Below are 15,713 nucleotides of genomic sequence, written 5' to 3' on the forward strand. Positions count from 1 at the left end.
TTAATAAAGAATAATAGAATAGAATATATAAAAAGGGATATAAATAAAGAGATAAGAAAAATAGAAATAGAAGAAGAGAATAAAGTTATTATACTTTAGGGAAATCTATATTATCTATCTTCTCTTCTAAATTTTTATTATCTATTAATATACTTATATTTTTACTATTTATAAATTTAGAGAAGATAATATATAATTAGCTATAAGAGAAGACTTAATAATAAAGATTAATACTAATATAATTTAAAGACTAACCCTATAATTTATTAATAGTTAAGATAAAGATAAGATATATAAGGGATTATCTATAAAAAAGAGTAAAAGATAAGTCTTTAATATTAGAGCTTAGATCTACTTAAATTAATAATTAATAAAGGTTTTATAGAAGATTAGGTTTATAAAGCTTAATTTCTAAGATCTAATAGATCTAATAAATAATTATAGCTCTTAATCTATTATAAAGGCTAGTAAAAAGATTAAGATTTTATAAAATTATAATTAGGGCTTTAGACTTTAGCTATAAAGAAGCTAGTAGTAAAATACTAAGATTTAAGCTATTTATAAATTTAAGACTAAAAGTGTTTATTAGTATAAGAGTACTATTATTAGCTAAAGCTTAATTATAAGAATAAAATATTCTATTAACTCCTAAATAAAGTTAGTATAGTTTAAAATAATCTAAAATAGAAAGTAGTAAATAGTCTAGAAGAAAATTATTAATACTATATATAGTATTATTCTATATAATTAAAATTATTAAATCTTTAAAGAAATTAGTATTAATATATTAGAGTAAATTAGTTAGATAAATCCTTCTAATAAAAGAAGTTATATATTAAGTTCTTTATATAGTTAATAAAGAAAATTTCACTTCTTAAAGATAGTTATTATAGAATATATAGCTTAACTAATTTAAGAAAGTAATACTAGATTTAGATATATAATATAAATATATCAATTATAAGAAAAAGCCTTTTAAAAAGACGCTAAATCTTTATATTTTAAAGACATATATATTAATAATATTAGTTTAGTTTCTATAATAGATAATTAATGGGATTATTAGAAATTACTACTAAGAATAATAAGAATACTACTAAATAGATAATCCTTATTAGATAAATTAAAATATATATCTTATAATTTTTAATTAATAATATTAAAGTACTCTTTATATATTATAAGAGTCTTATTTTAAATAATTAAAGAAGTCTATCTTAAGAGTAGTATATTATATTCTATGATTAAAATAGCCTTTTATATCTTTTAATAGAGTAAGGAGTAATAAGAACTATCTATAAGCTATATAGCCACTAGATAAAAGTGAAGATAATTTCCCTTTTAGACTATAGGGCTATACTAAGTACTTTATAAAGAAAGGTCTTCTTAGTACCTTTAGCTCTATATAAGAAAAAGTAAGAATAGAATAGATTATTATAAGCCTTAAGTAAATATAATTAAAGATCTAGTATTATTATAGGGGACTAATATAAAAACCCCCTTTTAGCTATAAAAACCCCCTTTCTAACTATATATAGTTAGCGTAGATTATATAATTAAATACTAGTATTCTTATATATATAGAAAGAAAAGCTTATAAATTATATACTACTAAATTATATATTAAAACCTTAAGATTCTCTATTCTAGCTACTATAGTAAAGAACTCTATTTTAATCTATCTTATAAGCTCTAAATTATACTATTTTACTACTATTTTAACTATTAAAATAAGCTCTTTATTATCTACTAGCTTACTTATTAATTAATCTATTAATCTTAATAATCTATCTACTAATCCTACGCTATTTAATCTCCCCCTTATCTTACTATCTACTCTATTATATATTATTACTATCTCTACTCTATCTATAGCTATATATAATAGCTATAAGCTTAGGATTAATATAGTTAATAAGTTTACTAAGCTATATAAATATTCTATTATTAAGCTATACTCTTACTTCTAAGATAGGGTCTTAATATCTATTAATCTTTACTATATCTATAGATATATATATACTAATATTATATTACTATATAAGTAGTAATATAAGTAGTTAACTCTTATATAAGACTACTCTTTTACTATATCTATATATTAGTAGTATAAATATAATATATAGGCTTTTAAAGTTAAGAATTCTACTTATAATTATAAGCTATTATTAATAATTACTTAGTATATATATTAGATTACTAAGATTAAGTAAAAGATAGTAATTATTAGCCTTAAATTATAATAAGATTAAATTATCTAGATAATTATAATCTATCTTTATATAGATAATCTAAATATATATATTAGATTAAGAGATATATATAACTCTTAATAATAGAAGTAGTTAAACTTTCTTATTAAATATACTTTAATTTAAGCTATACTTATAGAGCTTCCTAAGAGTAAGAGTTAGGTCTTTTACTATTATCTTAATAATAATTATTATATAAGAAGCCTCTTTTATATATATAGGACTAGTTTAGCCCTATTATAATATTATCTATAGATAATCTTTATAGATTATATATATAAGACTAATAAATATTAAATACCTTTATTTAATATTATTAGCTTAATCTCTATTAGTTCTTCCTTCTTTATTAGCTTTATTTTTATAAGTAATAAGAAATAAGAATTATATAAAGATATTTTACTTTATCTTAAAAAGATATATAAGGATTACTTAATTAATCCTCTTTATCTATAGATAATTCTTATAAATAAAAGATAAGCTCTTATAAATACTATTTATATAATCTTCCTAAAGATAAAGAATATCCTCTATATATAGTATATTAATATAATTTAAGGTTATATATTTAATTACTTCTTAATAAGCTTATTATATATAAATAGACTATCTTATTATTAAAAGATAAGCTAAGTAAGCTTTAAAAGTAGATATAGCTTAAGATAAAAAAGCGCTAGATAAGGATTATATATATTTATATAGAAGCTAATATAGAGTAATAATTAGTATATTTCTATAGAAGTATTATATAGAAAGATAGTCTTTTTAATACTTTTTTTATATATATTAACTCTAAGTAATTATATAATTACTTAATCTAGTTCTTATATTATTATATATATTATTATCTCTATTTATATAAGACTATAATCTCTAGATATAAGGGTATATATTAGTTATTTAAGTATAATCTCTAGATCTATATACTTAATATATATTATATAATAAAGACTATAGAGTAGATCTTAAATATATAATATAAGTAGATTAAGATAGAAATTATAATATAATAGATTAAGTAGCTAGTTTAGATAAATTCTCTTTATATATAGATTATAAGGATTATATTATATAAGATAATTTAATATATTAATAAAGAATATAAGAGATATTTACCTTAAGACCTAGAGAAGCCTCTAATTCTAGTAATATATAATTATAAGATATTATAGATATTAAGAACGCCCTATATCTATATAATTCTAAAGTATCTTAATAGCCTCTAAAGCCTTATATTAGACTAATTCTACTACTAGTAGTATTTATATAGTAGTATAGATAATATACTACCTATAATTAATCTAATATTATTAATTAATAACCTACTTAAAGTATAGGTATATAGGCGCTTATAAGGGGTAAAAAATAATATAACTAAGAGAGATCTTTCTAAATAAGAGTCTATAGTACCCCTAGGCGAGGTACTACCTAAGGTATAGCTTAGGTAGTAGCTTATAGAGTAGCTAGGGGTATAGCTTAGGTAGTAGCTTATAGAGTAGCTAGGGGTATAGCTTATAGAGTAGCTTAGGGTATAGCTTATAGAGTAGCTTAAGATATAACTTATAGAGTAGCTTAGGGTATAGCTTATAGAGTAGCTTAGGGTTAGGGATAGGGTTAGGGTTAGGGGTAAGGTCTATATATAGTTAGAATCACCTAAAAAAGTAGTTTAAAATAGTAGTAAAATGGTGTAATTTGGAGCTTATAAAGGTTAAAATAGAGTTCTTTACTATAGTAGCTAGAATAGAGAATCTTGAGGTTTTAACACGTGATTTAGTGGTGTATGATTTATAAGCTTTTCTTTCTATATGTACGAGAATACTAGTGTTCGATTATATAATCCACGCTAACCATATATGGTTAGAAAGGGGGTTTTTGTAGCTAAAAGGGGGTTTTTATATCAGTCGCCTTATTATATATTTAAAGATAACTACTATAAAAACCCCTTTCTTACTATATAACTACTATAAAAACCCCTTTCTTACTATATATAGTTAGCGTATTATATATATAAAAAGAAAAGCTTATAAATTATATATTACTAAATTATATATTAAAATCTTAAGATTTCCTATATAAGCTACTGTAGTTAAGAAACCTATTTTAATCTATCTTATAAGCTCTAGATTATACTATTTTACTACTATTTTAACCATTAAAAAAAGCTCTTTACCACCTACTAACTCGCTTATCAATCTACTTATTAACCTTAATGACCTACCTACTAATTCTACGCTACTTAACTTCCCCCTGATCTTACTAGCTAATCTGCTTTAGCTCATAGAGTAGCTTAGGGTTAGGGTTAGGGTTAGGGGTGAGATCTATATATAGTTAGAACTACCTAGAAAAGTAATTTAAAATGGTATTAAAAATGGGGAAATTTAGAGCTTATAACTTTAAGATAGATTAGAATAGAGTTCTTAACTATAGTAGCTTAAATAGGAAATATTAAGATTTCAACATATGATTTATAAGCTTTTCTTTCTATATATATAAGAATACTAATATTCGATTATATAATCCACGCTAAGTATATATAATTAGAAAGGGGGTTTTTATAATAATCCCCTATTAATAATATATAGACTAAAAATACTATTTTTATCTAAAAAGTATTAGTTAATTAATTAAAAGCTTAAAAGAAGATCTATATATACTTATAATATTATATATTAGAGAATATAACTTAAGAGAGAAGACTTAGCTTACTAAATTAGATCTATCTCTTTAATCTTAGATAAATTAACTAAGACTATTTTAGAGAAGTTCTACTATTATCCCCTCTTAGTTAGGGTTATAGATAAGGATAATTAATAATATTAATAGCCTATGTTCTTATACTATTAATATTAAGTCTTAAAATTATTATTAAATATAATATATATTCTCTTTAAAAGTCAAAGATAATATAATATAATATCTAATCTATTTAGGTAATAGGCTAATTAATAAAGTAAGTTAAGTAGTTAAATACCCTTAGTATATATTAAGCCTTAGCTAAATTAAAGAAATTTAAGATTCTTTATCTTATTAGATAACTATATATTATAAATAATTTATTAAAATAGAATTTTACTATAATATAGAATATTAAGAGTATTTAGATATATAAAAAGTAACTATTAATACTATATAAATAAAGTAATATTAGTATATATTTATTAATTATTAGTAGAAGTTAGATCTATAAGATTATTATAATAAGAATAACCTTAATCTTTATTAGAGAAAAATAGTAAGTAAGCTAATAGTAGATAAAGTTAGTATTTATAGTAAATATATAAGAGATAGTATTATATAGAATCTATAGTAGGATTTATTACTTTATTTATGACTTTAGATTACCCCTTTATATAGATATAAGTAATAAAATATAAAGGATATAGAAAATCTTAGAGATAAAAATAGATATCTTAATAGCTAAACTTATTATATTTATTAGATAAATTTAGTATAAAGTAATAATCTTAGAATTAATTACTAATATATTATACTAAGGACTATTTATATTTTTTTATTAATAAGTATAATTATAGATTAAGTCTTAGAATTAGCTAAAAGTTAGTAAGAGTTATATATATATTAATAGGACTATAGACCTACTAAAGATATAATATATCTATAGATTATAAGAAATCTTAGGCCTAAAAAAAACTTAGGAATATAGATCATAGTATTATATAAATTAGTAAAGATCTCTAAGAAGATAGCTATATAACTTAAGCCTAGAGGTAGAAGAGATATAAAGAAGATTTATATTAGTATTATCTAAAAAGTATAAAAAAGGTATATAATTAATAATTAGACTAAAAGGGACTTATTATATAGTAAATAGCGCCTTATAGCTAAAATTTATAATACTAATCTTAACTTCTTAGTCTTAAGTTATAGTAGTAGCTAATAGAAGTAAAATAAGAGTATTATTTAAGCCTTTAATATAATATTAAAAGAGCTTTAAGTTAGAGATATTATTAAGATATTAATAATATAAAGCTTTAGATAGATCTAGTAGTAGATATAATAGTATACTTTCTTTTTAATAATAAAGATACTAATCTAAAGTAGTTATAGATAGGGAAGAATAAACTTTACTATACTAATATAGTACTAAATAATAAGAATAGACTAAAGATATATAATAAGATTAAGAGAATACTATTAAAAGATAAAGAGGGCTATAACTAAAGAGTAAATAAATAAAAAGAATTAAGAGTATTATAATAGCTTTAATAATTTAATAAGTAAGATTATATAAAAAGATATACTCTATAATTACTATAAGATATAAATATCCTAATTATAAATAGTAATAATAAAGTAGGTATAATAGGAATAATACTTTTAATCTCTATAATATTAAGTTAATATAAAGCTAAAAGAAAAAAAATTAGCGAACTATATGATATATATAGAGTGAAACCTATATAAAATAGGTAAATTAATAAAATACTTAATTATATATTATATATATAATTATAATATAATAGATAATATAATAATATAAGGTTCCTAAAAAGATAAGGCTACCCTCTTATATAATATTTAAGTAAGAAGTATAAAGATTAAGAGAAGTAAAGTAAGCTACTCTTACTCTATATTAATAGTATAATAAGAAAGATATATTAGACATAACTTAGAAATAATAAAAAGTAATAATATAATAAAAAGTTAATAAAAATAGGAAAATATATATTCTAACTAATAATAAAACTATTAAATTATAGATAAAAAGATAGACTAAGAAAAATAAAAAATAAAACTATAGTATTATATATAGAAGATATATAAGATAAAATCTATATCTAATAAAAGAAAAGAAAGTATAAAGAAAACTAAGAAGATAGTAAGATAAGCTAAGAGAATACTAGAATATAAAGTAGAAGAAAGAATATAATTATAATAATAATAAATATAGAGATAGAATATAAAAAGTTTTAATAACCTAAGAAAGAGGATGATTAATCCCCTTTATTAAGGAATATCCTATATAAGTTAAGAAATATTAGAAGTAATAGTCGATTTAGTCTAAATATATATCTAGTAAGATAACCTTATTAAAGTAATAGAAGCTTAAGAAATACTAGGATATTATTCTCTAAATATTATATAATATATACTATTTTAAAGAAAAAGAAATAGAGAAAGAAGACATTAATAAATATTCTTAAATCTATATATAATACTTTTAATAATAAGAAAGAAATCTATAATAAACATAGTTTATCTTACTAAATTATAACTTCTAAATCTATCTCTAAAAGAAAACAAAATATAGAGAATATTTAATTTATAGAGCTAAATATATATTAATAAGTCTATATAGAAAAGTAAATCTATAATAAGTTAAAACTAGATATTAATATAAATCTTATATTAATTATTATAAGATCTAAGTAACTAACTTTAAATAGTAAAAAAGAGAATAGAAGTATATATAAGTAAATATATTAAAAAAGAATATATATAATTCTAAGATAAATACTATAATATTATTAGAAAGCTTTATTGATATCTAATAGTAAAAGATATAAGAAGAAAATAATACTTAAGGGAAAATAAAATCTAGTAAAAGTAAAGAGAAAGTAATAAGAATAAGAAGAATAAGAAAAAACTAATATACCTAGACTATAAACTATAAAAAGCTAAGAGGATATTATTATAGGAGTTAGACATAAGATATCCAAACCTAGGGGCACTATTAAAAAAGCTTAATATATCTAATATAAGTAAATAGAGAAAACTAAGATTAAAATTATAGATAAAGTTTTAAGGGGAATAAAGTAAGCCTCCTACCTCCTATTTAATAAGAAAAGTCTATTAGATAAGGAACACTAAGGCTAAGAACTATATAAAAGAGACTAATTAAGAAGTAAGGATAATATACCTTAACTTATATATATATAATCTTTTAAAGATTAGATTATTATAATATTCTTAAAAGTAGTCCTATATATATTTTAAGATATAAGAGATACTTATATATAGAATACTATTTTAATAATCTTTATAATCTTTTATGAAAGTTAATTAATTATCCTAAAAAGCTAAATTTTTATTATTTATCTATTAAATAATATACGCTTACCTAAAAGAGTCATGTTATTCCTAACTATTATTTTAATTTATATATTTAAGATAAGGCTTATTTTCTTATAAATTTCAAAGTAATAATACTATACTAAGAGTATAATAAATTCTTTATATTAAGAAATATAGTTATAATTATAAATATTCATATTTACTTCTTATTTATTATAATTATTTAGGAGTAAGACTAGTTAGATATAATATAGAATAACTTAGTTTAATATCCTAAGACTATCTTCTATATTCTTTACTTTTAATATTTTAAGAAGATAAATTTAATAAAGAAGATTAAACTAATTATTATAAATCTAATAATAATAAAAAGGAATATACTAAACTAATTCATCTTATAGATATAGTCTATAAAGATAATCTATAGATAAGAGATAAATATATAAAGATATATCTTATATATTCTAAAGAATATATTTAATATTTTTACTTATTAAGATTATATCTAGATATTAACTCTTTATTTTTTAGTAGCTCTTATAAAAAAACTTAGATAAATATATCCTCTATAAGGAACTCTAGTTAAAGCTTCTAGTAATAATAATAAATACCCTAAGTAATAATATATAAATATAGGTCTTTTTTATAAAGAGATATAAGGATAATTTAAGGGTCTTAGCCTTATTTAATCTATATATTAATTAACTTAAGTTTTATAGTAAGCTCGCGCTTTAAATATATAATATAGATTAATAAATATTACTATAAGCTTATGATTATAAGAAATATTCTTATGTTTTATATACTAGATATTATTATAAGCTAGGCGCTTAAGATTTCTCTTATATATCTTATTAGTTCTAGTCTATTATTTTAGTATAGAATATTTATATTTTTTTATAAATTAGTTTATAGTAACAATCCTAAGCTCTAATATATTATATATAACGCTCTAAGATAATAAAGATATAGTAATAAAGGAGGGACTTAGGCTTTATAAAGCTAAACTTAATAAAGTCTAAGGATTAGGGTTTATACTTAGTAGATTAGAATTAAGATCAAAGATATAATTATAATAATTATAATAGTATAGAGCTAGATAGTAAGTAATAGCTATATTATAGATTAGCTTACTAACTTTTTAAAGATAGTAAGAAAGGTAGTAAAAAGAGTAGTATAAAAATATAGTATCTATAAGTAGAAATAGTTAAGCTAGGCTATTTTAGGAGGATTTTAGGTATATAGGGATATAGCTCTAATATTAGGGGCGCAATACTATTAAACTCCTATATATATTTAGTAAGTAAAGTAAGGACTTATAGAAGAAATTTAAGAATTAACTTATTAGATTTATAATTTAATTTAGATATTTGTTCTATAATTGAATATAATAAAAAGATAAAATAGACTATAGAAAAGTTATAATAGTTATCTATATAGGAAATAAAAACTAGATAGATATAAAAGACATTATTAATAATAAATAAGATTATAATAGCGATACTTATAGATTATAACTATAAAGAAAAATAGAAAAGATATAATAATGATTATCTATATTTTAAGTATAGATACTAAATTAGAAAATTTAGAATATAGGATATTTTACTTAATATACTAAATCTCCTTTAGAATACAAAGGTTAAGTTAACTATATAATAGCTTTAAATAACTTAGTACCTAAAGAAGATTAAAGACTAATATAAATTAGACTAGTAGATTAAAGAACTTAGTTAAGCTAAAGCTATAAGCATAAGTAAAACTAATAATAAAAATAATATAGTGAGTAATACTAGAATTATAGATAAGAAGAAAATAGTAATTTAAAGTAAGGAGTCATCTTAGAATAACGAATATATTATAATTAAGAAACCATAGCTAAGAATATAGAGATAATAGGATATTAAAAGATATTAAAAAAAGTATTAAGACTTATAAAGTAAGATATATTACTAATTAACTTAGGAGTATATAGTATTATTAGACCTAAAATATATATATACTATAATCTATAGGAAGTCCTATATCTAACACTAGTATTATTAATATTATAAAAGAAAAGATAGATACCCATTTTTCTAAGGCAGAAATCATAGGATACTCTAGATATCCCAAAACGGTACTAAATCACTTCTAATTTAGCATCTAGATCAAGAGTAAGCTCTAGGCTTACCTAGAGCTAGTCCATAACGAAAAGATATTTAAAGTGAGATCATTATGAATCGTTCATCTAGCTCTCACTTCCTCTATATTAAGGAAGAAGAAGAATCTCTCTCTTTTAACTCTTCCCTTCCTTAAGAATTAGTTTTAAAACCAATATAATCTATATTGCCTTAGACCCAAATCCATACCACATTAGTACTATTTTATATTCCTCTTAGTTCCCTTTTACTATCTTCTAACCTAGCCCTTTTATTCCTTATAATTAAAGTCTACCTATAGTTAGGTTACCTAAAGCCTTTATAGATAGATAGTGCTTCTTACGCTTCCCTCCTTCTGTTCTCTTTATAATTATGGCAATATATAAGAATAATTAATAAATAAAATAGAAAACTAACGTAATTCCCTAGCGAGCGGGACACCCCGGCGAGCGGAACACCCTAAAACATATAGTAAATGCCTTTTTATAACTCAGCAATAACGTATATAAATGATATCAAATTTTCCATACTATTTCTATAGGATAATTATAGTTTAGAAATAGAGTCTAGTATGATTTAATATAATATTTCATAATATTACCATAAAATACCCCAGGATTTGGCTCTAAAGCTTTAAACATATATATTTAACACAATAAATTATAGAAATTAATTATATCCCGAGAGTAGACTTTAGATAGCATAAAGAATATATTTTCATAAGGATATTCGAAGCAAAGCTATGGTTGTTGAAATATTACGTTATAATTTATCGCATTTACTATGTGTTTTAGGGTGTCCCGCTCGCTAGGGAATTACGTTATTAAAGGATCTTTATATAAAAGTAAATAATCCTAACGATAATTTTAATTAGAAAAATATACCTTGATTAAAGATAGTAGACTAATAGCCTAAAAGTATAGATAATGTTATAAATTTAGAAAGAAAAACCTCTTAATAAGAGATAGTAATTCTAGGATATATTTTATGATATATAGAGCTAATAACATTTTATATAATAAGGGTAGAAGTATTAAAAGTAGTAAAAGACTATTATTAGTTTTTTAAAAAATAAATACTACTATTAATGTACTAATTACTAGAGTATAGATACTATTATTATGAAGTTTATCTTATAGTAAATAAAAATCTTTATAGTTAGTAAAGAAAACTTAATATTAAAGATAATAATTACTATTAATCTATAAAAAGGCCCTATTAAAGATCATATATTATTAATAGGATACCTTATACTATTTATATCTAAACAAAAGAGAGGTATATACTATAAGAGTGTAAATAGTATAGAATATATTAATTAATAGTATAGAAAACTCGAAAAGCTCGCTTTTTATTATAAAAAATAATATAAGTTATAATATCTATAATAAAGTATTATTAGCTATATTATAGAAATTTTAAATACAAAGACTAGATCTTAAAAGAGTGAGATATTAAATTTTAGTTATATTAGAATAAAAATCTAATATAAAGCTAAAGGATTTATGAAAGGATTAATATATAGATTAATTATAGCTAAGTTTCGGTTTAAATTACCTAAATAGTCTATCTATAGATATACTCTATAGTATATTATATAGACCACTACTTAATAAGATTTTAGTAGCTAATAAGGTTATTTAATATTTATATAGTTATAATCTATTATCTAAGGTAGGGGAATATTATAAAATCAAAGATTAGATTAATTAAATAATAATATCTATAATATAGTATAGAAGAAAGCCTAATATTAAGGCTCTATTATATAAATTTAATATATTATATAAGCGCTTATATACTTAAATTTAAGATTAACTATAAAACTGAATATCTATAGTCTTATAGATACTTAAGTATAGCTTAAGAGAATCTCTTATAAGTTAGATTTACTATCTTAGAGAAATTAGTATTCTACTAACTCTTAAGATAGTAAAGACTAAAATAATTTATATATTATTTAATCTATATATTTATAAGATTAGATAAAATATAATATAGATATTATTAAAGTTAAGATCTATAATCTTAGAAAATATTATTTATTATATATTAAACTTATTATCTAGAAGCTAATAAGAGCTATATATATAGAAATATCTATTATATATATAACTAATTTCTATAATAGATTTAAGAAATCTATATATATTTAATAAGATTATATAGTATTTATAATTTTAATAAATCTTATATTATCCTAATCTAATAAGATTACTATAAGATACTTTTTAAGGACTGTTATAATATTAAATAAATTAAGAGTCTTATTATTTATAATTTCTTAATAATAATTAAATATATATAATAAATAATTATACTCTTTTACTCTTTTTTATTATTAAAGGATCTAATAATTTTATTTCTAAAGTAATCTTTAGTCTTATAATAAAAATAAAATAACTACTTTAAGCTTTAATATAATTAATTATAATCTTACTTTTAAATAGTTAAAATACTTTAAAAATTATACTTAGGATTAGACTAAAAAAGAAAGGGTTTTTTAAATTATAGGACTTTTTTTATCTTCTAAAATATTAAAAAGAAAAAGACTATTAAATAAATTTCTAAAGTTTAAGAGAGGAGAGAATCTATTAATATCAACTAGATAAAAAATACCTTTTAATTATAGATAATTATAGATTATATATAATAAATAAGTTTCTTTAATACTATAAGGGTTATAAAATTATTATATTTTTATTAATATTATATATAACTTATCTATAATAATTATTTAATAGTATATTATTTTAAAATCTTAAGTAAAATATATAAAATTAAATAGTTTTATATAATACTTAGATATAGAATATATAATAAAAAATAACTTTTTCTATTATATTAATTATATTTATAATCTAAAAGTCTAGAAACTTTACTATTACTAACTAAAGCTTTATTTTATTAACTTAATTGTTATTGATTACGATCTAACCCAAGAAGCCTTAAATTCTTATATTATTTAATCTAGTTAAGAGATAATAAGGCTTTATCTCTTTAACCCTAATCTAATTAGTTAAAAGATAATAGATTTAGAGCCTAAGCTTCTTATTTTTATTAATTAAAATCTAATTCTTTTTAAAATACTATTAGAATTATCTAGATACTCTTATTAATTTTATCTTTAAGCTCTATAATAACTCTTAAGATTCTATAATAAAGGACTTATTATATAGATATAATAATATAGAGTTTAGAGACGAGTTATATAGTTATATCTAAAAATTATAAGAAATTATATAAAAGAGTCTATTAAGTATAGAAGGCTTTTAACTAAATTATAGTTAATTAGTAGATAGATATTATTCTTTTATAATAAAAGATTATATTTATAAAGTATAGAAATTCCCCCTTATCTAAATAGATATTATTAAGAATTAGATTAATTAATATTTAAGATATAAAAGGACTAATTATAAAAATTAAGAGAAAAGTAAATATTAATTAGTTTAATAAATAATAGATTAGATTAAATAAAAAATAAGTTAGAGAATTATCTCTAAGCTATATTAATAAAGGGGATATATAATTAGACCTTATAGATAATAAATAACTTATTTATTAAGAGACTTTAATAAAAGTTTAGTAAAAAGTTAGAATTAATATAAAAAACCTTATTAGATACTAAAATCTTATTAAGTAATAGATTATATAATATACTATAGAGATATATCTATAGATAGTCTAGTAAGGCAATTTAATTCTAACTAAGCTATAATTATTATATAATTAAATCTTAGTATATATATAGTAGTCCTTATTATATATTAGATATATAAATAGCTTATTTCCTTAATATATATAAGGAAGCTACTATAATATTATATAAAAGCTCTAAAGCTCTTTTAGGATTATATAAGCTTATTAGTATTTTAAAATTAATAGAGTGAAAGGATAGCTATTAGAAATCTAGCTTATATAGAAGTATATAAATATAAAAAAATAAAGAAAGACTTATTAGAATTTATAATAGCTAAGTTATATTAACTATAATCCTATAGAAATATTAATAAATAACTTAGAAAATTAAGATATTAAGAGAGAATTAATCAGATAATATTCTAAATAAATAATATATAAATATATATAATATTATTTTAAGAGTAAATCCTATTAAATTTTAGAGTTAAATAGCTTCTATAATTATTAAAAATAAGAATTTAAGTTTACTCTTTATTCTTAAGAAAATTTATAAAGAAAGACTTTTTAAAGCTATTTAATTTTAATTTTATCTGAGATCTATCTATTCTTATTTTTTAAAGATATTGAATATCTAAAATTAGATTAGTCTAGCTTATAAGAAAGAAAGTCCTCTTATAGATTACTATTAAAGAAAGACTAAATCTAGATATATTAATAGACTTAATTATAATAATCTATTTTTAATTTCTAGATTATAAAATAAATAGCCCTAATTATCTATATCTATTCTTATTATAATATTTATAATTATAGTTAAGTCTATTTTAAAATCTATCTTATTAAAGTTATATATATTATCTTTATAGATCCTATTCTTAGATATTATCTTTTAAATTAAGTTAAACTATTCTTTAATAATTCTTAGATTCTTATACTTAATATATTTTTAATTATAATATCTTAAGAATTATAAATTAATTCCTAGATAATAATATATAAATTATAAGATTCAATTCTTACTAATGGCTAAATTATAATTAATCTATATATTATATGTAAAAGATTAGCTATTTTATATATATACTTAGATTAAGATACTACTCTATATATTATACGTAAAAGATTAGCTATTTTATATATATACTTAGATTAAGATACTACTCTATATATATTTATAGAGATTATCTATTTTAGTAAAAAATACTTCTTAATTTTAGTTAACTTAAAGTAATATATATATAAATTAATATAATTTCATATTTATAAAGCTAGATATAGAGTATTTAAAGTAATATATTATATACATCTATTATCTTATAAATTAATAATTTTCCTTATTTTTTAATAGCTTATATAGTAAGTAAGATATATTTCTTTTACTTTACTAGACTTTAATAATTTTAGGAGTAAGTTAGAGATATAATAATTAGTTAAAGAAGAATAGACTAGTTAATTAATAGATTTTAGTTAAGATATTCTATTTATCTAGATATTCTACTTACTAAGGAATTATATTATAATTTAGTTATTAAACTTAACTAGATAATTTATATATTAGAAACTATTTTATAGTAATTTTATATAGATTAATATAGTAATCTAGCTAACTAGATAATCTATTAAATTATTATATATATCT

Source organism: Penicillium pulvis, assembly GCF_028828015.1.
Source record: "Penicillium pulvis strain IBT 33274 chromosome Unknown contig_7_segment1_segment0, whole genome shotgun sequence".
NCBI lineage: Eukaryota > Fungi > Ascomycota > Eurotiomycetes > Eurotiales > Aspergillaceae > Penicillium > Penicillium pulvis.